We start from the raw sequence: 9,401 nt of genomic DNA, 5'->3' as shown, positions 1-9,401 counted from the left end.
CGCTGACACTTTGCCGAGTGGGTGCGTGGGCAGATGGATGAATGGGCGGGTAGTCGGGTGGTTGGTTGGGTGTGTGGGTTAAAGTGATTGAGTGGATGGATGGATGAATGAATGAGTGAATCCTTCCAATGGGAACCACCCACCACCCACTGAGCAGCAAGAAATCTCTCCCCAATCTTCTTTGATGGTATCTGTTGTGGCTCTATTCCTTTGACCTGTAGCTGTGTTCTCCACTCCAGCTGCTCATCAGAATCACCTAGGGAGCTTTTTTTTTTTTAAACACAAAGGTGCTTTATTTCAAGTCCATGCCATCTAAATCTACTGAGTACAGTAATCAGGACCGGAGAGGGGACGAATTAGAACCTAAACAACAACAACAAAAAACACCGGGACGTTCGCCCCCTGCATTGCGAATCTTAGTTAGTTCAGAAGAATCCGTGCGCTGGTAAGCCAGTCTCGTCCCTGAGAAGCACGCTTCTCGCTCCGTTCTCCCTAGGGAGATTTTAAACAACACTGATGCTCCCATGCTTAGGATGTATCCATATCCCCAGGGATTCTAATTTAATTAGGCCTGGGTGGGGCCCAGTCTTGGGTACTTTATTTTCTGCCTTTTGGGAGGCGGGGCATAGGTGCTTTTAAAACTCCCCAGTGATTCTGATGAGCTAAGGAGGAGAGTCACTTGTCCCCGGTTATTTTTGTCCCTGGTTTCCTGCCCCTCCCTCCCAGGCTGGAGGCCACCCCATTCCCCACGGAACCTACCACCCAGTCCTGCATGGAGTTGCCCTCCATGAATGCTTCTTGAATCAGTGAATATAAATGAAAGGTCATGTGGCCCCCACCTCCGTGCACTGACAGCTGGAATCTATCTAATCTCTCCTTGCACCTGGAGTCTGAGTCACCCCTTGGAACAATGACCTGGTCTTTTACTGCTGGTAGACTCCCTCTTCCGAGTCCTGAAGGGTGACCCCCTCTCCCTGGCATTGTGGAATCTGGGGGCAAGGTCTCCCTGCCCAGCCTTTGATTAGCGCCCCCTCCAGCAGATCAGGGCCACCTGCCAACAGCCAGCACTGCATATGTAGGAGCCCCTTGTGCCTGGGTCCTGTCTGATGTTCCTGTCGGCCAGAGCCTCTTCCATGAGGTATTTCTCAACCCACAGAGACCCCAGGGCTCCCAGGACTCCTGGTTCAGTTGAACCAATTTGGGTACAAAGGAGGAAAATGTTTTCTGTTTTATTTCAATCACCACCTTCGTCAACATCCCTATTTTCACCAAAACAGACTGACCCTCACTAGCTGTACAGACATGGCTGTGTTTCTTCATCTATGAGGTGGGCGGTCGACAACTAGGTGATCTCTAAAGTCCCACCAGGGAGACTTCCCTGGTGGTGCAATGGATAAGACTCCGTGCTCCCAATGCTGGGGGCCTGGGTTAGATCCCTAGTCAGGGAGCTAGATTCCACATGCATGCCGCAACTAAGAGTTCGCGTGCCACAACTAAGGAGCCCGGGAGCCACAACTAAGGAGCCCGCCTGCTGCAACCAAGACCCAGTGCAACTAACTAACTAAATAAATAAATATTTAAAGTCCCACAGAGACATGCTCTGAGTCTAGGAGGAAACAGCAAGAGGAATAGAGGGTAGACAAGATGAGGCTCTTCTTGTCCATCAAAGCAGTGGAGACTCTGGCAAGCAGGGGCTTGAAAAAGCTGGGGCTCTCCCTCCCTAGAGAAAAATCAGGACTGGGGACCTCCAGCAGCTTGAACAGGGAAGGGGTAGGGAGGGGTGAGGAAGGGCATTCTGGGGAGGGCAGCCCCGAGAGGGGGACTCATGCTTCAAGGGCACCTGCCAACTGCTCCTGCCCTGTCAACGCTGGTCAGGGCAGATGCCTCTGGCCCGCCCCCCGGTCCTCCCCAGCCTCCAGTCTCTCCTGAACTGCTGGGAGGAATATGGGTCCCATCCTGCCCCAATGCCGACAGCACAGCCCTGCGTTTGGATATGTGATGTCTTCTCTCTAAGCTTGAATTCACTGGCTCCCCCCTCACTCCTGGTCCCCTCTCTCCTCTGTCCCCACCTCGAGGAAGGGCACCAACACTCCCAGACCCCAAAGCCATCCATTGGTGCAGCAGCCTGGACCCCTCCCTCTCTGGCCCTTCTGTCCACCTGAACGCCTCTCCAGTCTGCGCCCAACACCCCCCCACCTCTCTCTGCTTCTAGTAACACCACACTGTTCACTGGCCCTGGCCACCCCCCACCCACCCATGCTGCTTCTCACCCTCCCCTCATGTCCCTCCTTTCTCCTTTAGTTTTCTTTTCCAGTGCCCTCGCCACCTGTCTTCACTTGGCCAACACTCACATGCTCTTCTTGACTCAATTTAGGTCTCATTTCTTCCAAGATACCTTCCCGGAATCCTCAAGCTAGACTAGACCCCTCCTCAGGGACTCCAAGGCATCTTGGCCGGATGCCTCTCTTGGACCCCTGACCACATGATGATGAGAGGATCCGTTTATAAGTCTGAGGTCCCCAAGGTCAAGGACCTAGACACATTTGTCTGTAGCCCCCAGATCCTAGCACATAGTAGGTGCTCAATAAATACTCTTGAAGCTGAAAGACTGAACCGCAGAATAGAAGGGATGGCCCATCTTGGGACCGTGGAGGGAGTTAGGGCTCCTGCTGCCCCCAGGTCCCATCTTTCCTTTAGTAACTGCTGCCTTGTTGTCCTCAGAGTTGGGGCTCCAGAGAGCCCCAGAGTGCTGTCACTGCTCTTCATTCTTAGTCATGCAGTTCTCAGCGGGACAGGGATGTGGCAGTTCCCAAACAAAGGACACCCTCCTGCTTTGTTAGGCCCGTGAGAGCAGAGGAAGTGGACATATCCCAGCCCCCAGCCTGCTCACTCTGCCTCGCCCTGAGCCTGAACAGGCTTCCTGGGAAGCGGGTGGTCAGTACATCCCAAGATCCTGACCTGGACTTGGCTCCCACCTCCCCCCACCCCATTTTAGCTGAATGGAGCCACAGTGCCTGGTGAGGCTGAGGGGACGGGTCCTGGTGGAGGAGAGATGGGGCAGAGGTGCATGCGAGGGTGGCCGAGCCTGGACCAGGGCCCAGGGGCCTGTTGCCCCCAGTCCCCTGCCGCCTCTCTGCCTTTGCCCATTCAATCCTTGAGGGCTGTTGTTCACACCCTAGTATCCAGGAGACGAGAGCCCTGAGGTCCCAGGAGTGTCAAGGGAATGGGGACACAGAGAAAGAAACCATTTCAGATGAGGAAGAAATGAGCAAAGAGACAGTGGGCGCGGGGGTTAGGGGGAGAGTGAGGTCAGGGTGACCAGCTAGTCCCGCTTTGCCCAGGACTGGAGGGTTTTACATCTAGAAGTCCCCAGATACTCCTCAGTCCAGGGCAGTCGGGCAGGGATGGGTGACACCTGAGGTGGGGTGGGGACTGGAGGCAAGTGGGGGTCGGAAAGAGCAGTTGTCTGGGGTGAAGCTGCACAATCCTACCCTTGGAGGCCCAGGAAGCCACACTGGGCTCCCTGCCCTTTCCAGACTCTGAAGAGAACGAAGCCTCTCCCTCACACCCGCGCCAAGGAGCTGCAGGAAGCCCCAGGCTACCCGCCAGGAGCAGGGGACCCCGTTCTGTCCTCTCCCACCACCTGTGGTCCCGTGTGTCCCCACAGGGTGGCCTTACCTGTCTGGAGGACGCAGCTGCCACCTGGGAGATCTCAGGGAGCTGTGGCAGGCTGGCTGGAGGAGAGCGACCTTTGTCCCTTCCCCCCCCACACCCCAGGAACTGCCTTCGCCATATAAGGGAAGACAGAGAGAGAGAGAGAGAGGATGGGTGAGGGGGTGGGGAGGCAGGTGCCCGCCAGGTCCCTGGGAGCCAGGAGCCCAGCGACCGCCTGACGCCCAGAGCCAAGGTGCCCCACCCTTGGCTCCCAAGCAGGTGCCCAGGGATGGGATGTGTTTCTGCCCAGGGCCCAGGCAGGATGGGATGCAGGTGGACAGCATCTGCCAGGAAAGATAGGGGCACCTGGACACTTCCTCCCTTCCACCCAGAGGAGCCGGCACTGCCGTCCTCCCTTCTTCCCTGGGGGAGCGGCCCTGGGGTGGGGGACCCCTGGACCCAGGGATTCAGGGCCAGGTGTTCAGACTTAGGGCCCTTCCAGGACATATGGGACACTGGCTCCCCTAGAGGTTGCGCGCTCAGAGGGGCACCGCGCTCTTCTTGCCTCCCTCTTCAGACGCGCTGGCTCCACCCGGAGTTTTTATGAGCTGCCATAAACCGTTGCCTTTGGACTCTGCTCTGCTGCTCTCTCCCAGGAACCACAGCTTCCATTTATGAACCTGATCCTGGGGGTCTTCTCACTCAGAAGGGGAAAGGAGCGCAGCCCCCTCAGGAAGCAGGTCTCACTCAGAGGTCGGCGTTGCCACAGACGCAGCACCCTGGGCGGCTGCCTCCGACCTCCACTGCTGCAGAAGTTCAGTCACCTCTGAACTGTGGTCCTTAGGAGCGTGCGCGGAAGTGGGCTGGGTGAGGGCAGCTGCTTCCTCTGACCACACCTTCCCAAGAGTTCTAGAGACCAAATGTACATTTGTGTGCACACATGCGCGTGTGCATGCAGGTGTGTGTGTGAGCTCACGCACAGTTTCATAAGAGGAATAAACACACCGCAAGTGCTATTTTGTTTCTAAAAAAACAGGGCTTCCCTGGTGACGCAGTGGTTTAGAGTCCGCCTGCCGATGCAGGGGACACGGGTTCGTGCCCCGGTCCGGGAAGATCCCACATGCCGCGAAGCGGCTGAGCCCGTGAGCCATGACCGCTGTGCTCCGGAACGGGAGAGGCCACAACAGTGAGAGGCCCGTGTACCGCAAAAAACCAAAACAAAACACATTTTTGTGTGAATAAAAAGTATATGTTCACTCAATTATACAGACAGGCAAAAAAGAAAGGAAAAACTCATTTATAATTCCACTACAGAGATAAATCTGGGTAATTTATTTTGGAGTATTTCTTTCAAGTTATTGCCCAGTACATATGCTGTGTGTGTACTATATGTATATAATATCTATCTATCATCTATCGGTCTTCATATATATCCTTTTTACTGTGACATGTTACATGCTAATTGGCAGTGTCATTTTAATTGTCTCATGATAACCCATTAGATAGATAGCATAGCTTATGTAAGCAATAGCTCATTATTGGACTTTCGAATTATATCCAATTACTTGATACTACTAAGAATGCTGTGATAAGTATTCTTATTGCTAAATCTTTGCCAATAGATTGTATCCATTATTATTTACTTAGGATAAACTCCTAAAAGTGGGATTGCTGGGTCGAAGATGTGAATAGGCCAGTTGCCTTCCAGAAAAATCGCATTAATTTATAGTCGCACCAGCACTACAGGCATTTGCCTGTTTGCCCAGTACTGGACTCCAGCTTTTAAGAAAATTTCTGTCAGTTTGAATGTCCAAAAGAAAATTGTCTTTGTGTCGATTTATATTTCTTTGATTACCAGTGAGATAGACCATTAAAAAATATATTTATTGGGGAACTCCCCGGCGGTCCAGTGGTTGGGACTTGGTGATTTCACTGCTGGGGCCGGGTTCAATCCCTGGTCAGGGAACTAAGATCCCGCAGGCCGAGTGATACAGCTTAAATATGTAAATACAGGCTATGTCTTCTGTGAATTTTTAACTGATTTGTTGGAGTTGTTTATATATTTAATGTATTAAGGTTGGTAACCTGCTTGCAATTTATGGTATAGTTTTCTCTAATTTATTGCTTGCCTTTTAACTTAGCCTTAGAATTTTGGGGTAGAACTTTTTTTTTTTGGCATGCGGGATCTTAGTTCCCCGACCAAGGATTGAACCAGGGATTGAACTCCACTCCCTGCAGTGCAGGCATGGAATCTCAACCACTGGACCACAAGGGAAGTCAGGAGAACATATGTTTTTTAAAATTATTTCCAATTTCTTAATTTTGATAAATGTCAAACATATAGAAAAGTAGAAATAATAGTATGGTAGTATAATAATAAACACCCATGGACTCAAGAATTAACATTTGCTATATATATATATTTGGAAGTTGCAGATATTATTATACTTCAGCTCAAAATATTTGTCATACATCTCTTAAGAAGTAGAACAATCTCCTTCATAACTGTAATACGATTTTTGCAACTGAGAACATTAACAATTATTTCTAATATCATCTTTCATGAAATACATAATCAGATTTCTCCAGTTGTCCACAGGAGGACTGTAATACCTGGTTTCATTGATTCTTGATCAAACCAAGATCATGCATTTCCTTTGATTGTTATGTCTCTTCAGTATCTTTTAATCTAGAAGAGTCCTGCTACTTTTTTCTATGACATGGGCTTACCTGAGTCAAGGGCAGTGTCTTGTAGTGTTCACACTGGAATTTGTCTTTCTTTGTGTATTTTTTTTTTAATTTATTTAATTAATTAATTTATTTTTGGCCGTGTTGGGTCTTCATTGCGGTGCGCGGGCTTCTCTTGTTGCGGAGCATGGGCTCTAGGTGTGCAGACTTCAGTAGTTGTGGCATGTGGGCTCAGTAGTTGTGGCACACGGGCTTAGTTGCTCCGTGGCATGTGGGATCTTCCCAGACCAGGGCTCGAACCCATGTCCCCTGCATTGGCAGGCGGCTTCTCAACCGCTGCGCCATCAGGGAAGCCCCTCTTTGTGTATTTTTAAATTTGTTTCTCTTCCTCCTGTATTTCCCACAAACTGCAAGTACCTCTAAAGGCTTGGTAGGTCCTGGTTAAACAAGTTTTTCAAGAATATGTGAAAAAGGACAGTGTTTCTCCAACTGTAATATCTTAAGAATCACTGGGGAATCTATTTGAAGTGCAGATTCTGATTCTATAGGTCTGGAGTGGGGCCTGAGACTCTGCACTACTATCAAGCTCCCAGATGGTGCTGATGTTCCATTCGGTGGACCACACTTTGAGCAGCGTGGTCAAAAGTGTTGCTGTGTACTTCACACTGTCTGGCATCAGGAGGTATATAATGTCAAGTTGTCTCAGCATGAGTGATGGCGAAGTCTGATCCCTTGATTACGGTGGTGATTGCCAGATATTGCCACCTTAAAGGCACATTTCCTCCTTACAAATAGAGGTCATATTAGGGTAATCTTGGGGCAATTAGAAGTCATCTCCAGGCACTGGCAGAACAAAAGTTTCAGATTATTTACCACTTTCTACCTCTCCTTTTGTAATATTATTTTGTAATTACTTTGTTAATGTATGTTTTCCCCACAGTGTCTGTTTTGCTCACTGCTGTACCCTAGTGCCTGGTACAGAGCAGGCATGCAATGACTGTTTGAAGGAAAGAAATGGAATTTGTGATTTCTATCTTTGATAATATATTTAGAAAGCTGTTTTTAATTTAAATCGATTTTTATTTTTAAAAACTAATAAATGTACCTGGTAAAATAATTCAAAATATAAAGCTATATAATAAAACGTGTCCCTCCCATCTTAAATGACTCCCACCCAGTCCCCCAGCTCTGCTCCCCACAATTAGCCACAATTCCCATTTCTTGTGTACCCTATGGAAGTATACAAAATTATATACGTATATTTGTGTCTACTTTTATATTTCTCTTTAGTGGGAAAACACCATCACCATTGCTATGAATCTTGCTTTGTTTCATTGACTGGTTTACCTTGGCGATCATTCTATATCTGCTTGGACAGTTTCACCTCATTGTTTTTCATCACTATATAGTATTCTCTGGTATAGATACAGCGGCATTTATTTAACTAGTCCCTTATTCTTGGACACTGAAGTTATTTCAAGTGCTTTGCTATTACCAACAAGGATGAAATTAATACACATATGCATACAAACTTATATGCATATACATTTTATCTACCACATAAATTCCTAAAAGTGCAAAAAATGCTGCCTGTTCCTTCTGTTCTCTGTGTGCGTAACAAGTTATAGTGAATAACTGAGCCCCACATCAGGCTCAGTGAGAGACATTCTCACAGCTGAAGTTTCCAAAGCCAGAAGTCAGGCTGCCTTCCTCCCTCCCCTCCACCCATGCTCCCAGGGCCAACCAGCCACAGCTTCCTGCCAAGTTCATCTCCTGTGTCACATCCATCGCTTCGTCCTTCTCTCTTCATTCTGCCTCAGCTTCAGTTCAGGTCTTCATCGTCTGTCTTCAGAACCACGGCTGTGGTCTCCCCTCAGGGAGAGTCTTATGTCCCCATACCCCTGATTTAGCTTTCAACGCGCAGCTGCCAGGTTTGAGTCGGCCCCTCTCTTGTTCAGTGTCCCCCAGTGTCCCTCAATGGCACCCAAGGCCCGCAATGCAAAGGCCACTCCCTCGGTCTGCCTACAGATCTGCGATACCTCGCTCCCGCTTTCTGCGGCGTCATTTCCCATCCTTCCCCCCACTGTGTGCAATTCCAAAATTGTCACTTCCCACTCTCCCTACTGTGGCCCACCTGAAGCTCTGGCTTCCTTTCCTGGTGTACCTCCACTCACAGACCACCTTCACCCGAACCTCGTCTCCTTCCCAAATCCTCTGAGCCTCACTCCCGCGGGAAGGATTTCCAGTCCCCCCCCATGGCCGCCGCAGAGGGGCTAGGTATCCCCTGTGCCCCCTGCCCTCCGTGTTATCTCTTGCACTGCATTTGCAGCCTTTCAGGGTTGGACAGGCCGTTCAGGTGTCTTTCTCCACACTAAGGTGTGAGTTCCTTGAGAGCGGCGGCACAGCCTAGTGATGGCATGTCCCCCGGTCCTGGCACTCTGCCTGGTACAAAGTAAGCTCTGATACACGCGGCTGTGTTGAACTCTGTGGGTGAAGTGTGTGGGGTGCGGGACGGGGGAAGGCTGACTGTGGTCTCGTTCAAAGTTGGAAGCTGTGGCGACTCTCTGGTGGGATGCAAATCTCGAGGGACTAGTGTTTGCATGGAGAGCAGGAAATAGTGCAGGACCCCAAGCAGGGTCAGGGCAGAGGCAGGGAGGACTCTGTATTCACCCTGCCAAAGGCTCCGGGGCTTCCGCTCAGACTGGAACTGGAGCTGATGGCACTGAGCGAGGGTACTGCGGCTTCTCTTCCCAGGTGGATGCTTCGTGACACTTTCCTGCCAGGGAAAAGCAGCGGGGAGGGGGCAGTATCACACTGCAGATCCCCTCAGAGACTTGGGGGGCAGATCAGCATCTGGGGCACCAGCAGGCAGCCTTGAGGCTGGATCCACAAGGTAAGGGTGTGAGGGGGTGTGAGGGGTAGGGGAGGTGGAGCTGCGGGAACAGGGATCACCTTTGGGAGGGGCAGACCTTCCTTCCCCGCACTGGGTTTGTTCGGGCGGGCGGGATGGAGCCAGAAGCTACCCACTCCCGGTAGAGGGGGGAATGAAGCCTGCCCTC

This window comes from Stenella coeruleoalba (assembly GCF_951394435.1).
Source record: "Stenella coeruleoalba genome assembly, chromosome: 6".
Classification (NCBI taxonomy): Eukaryota; Metazoa; Chordata; class Mammalia; order Artiodactyla; family Delphinidae; genus Stenella; species Stenella coeruleoalba.
This window is presented reverse-complemented; position numbering follows the sequence as displayed.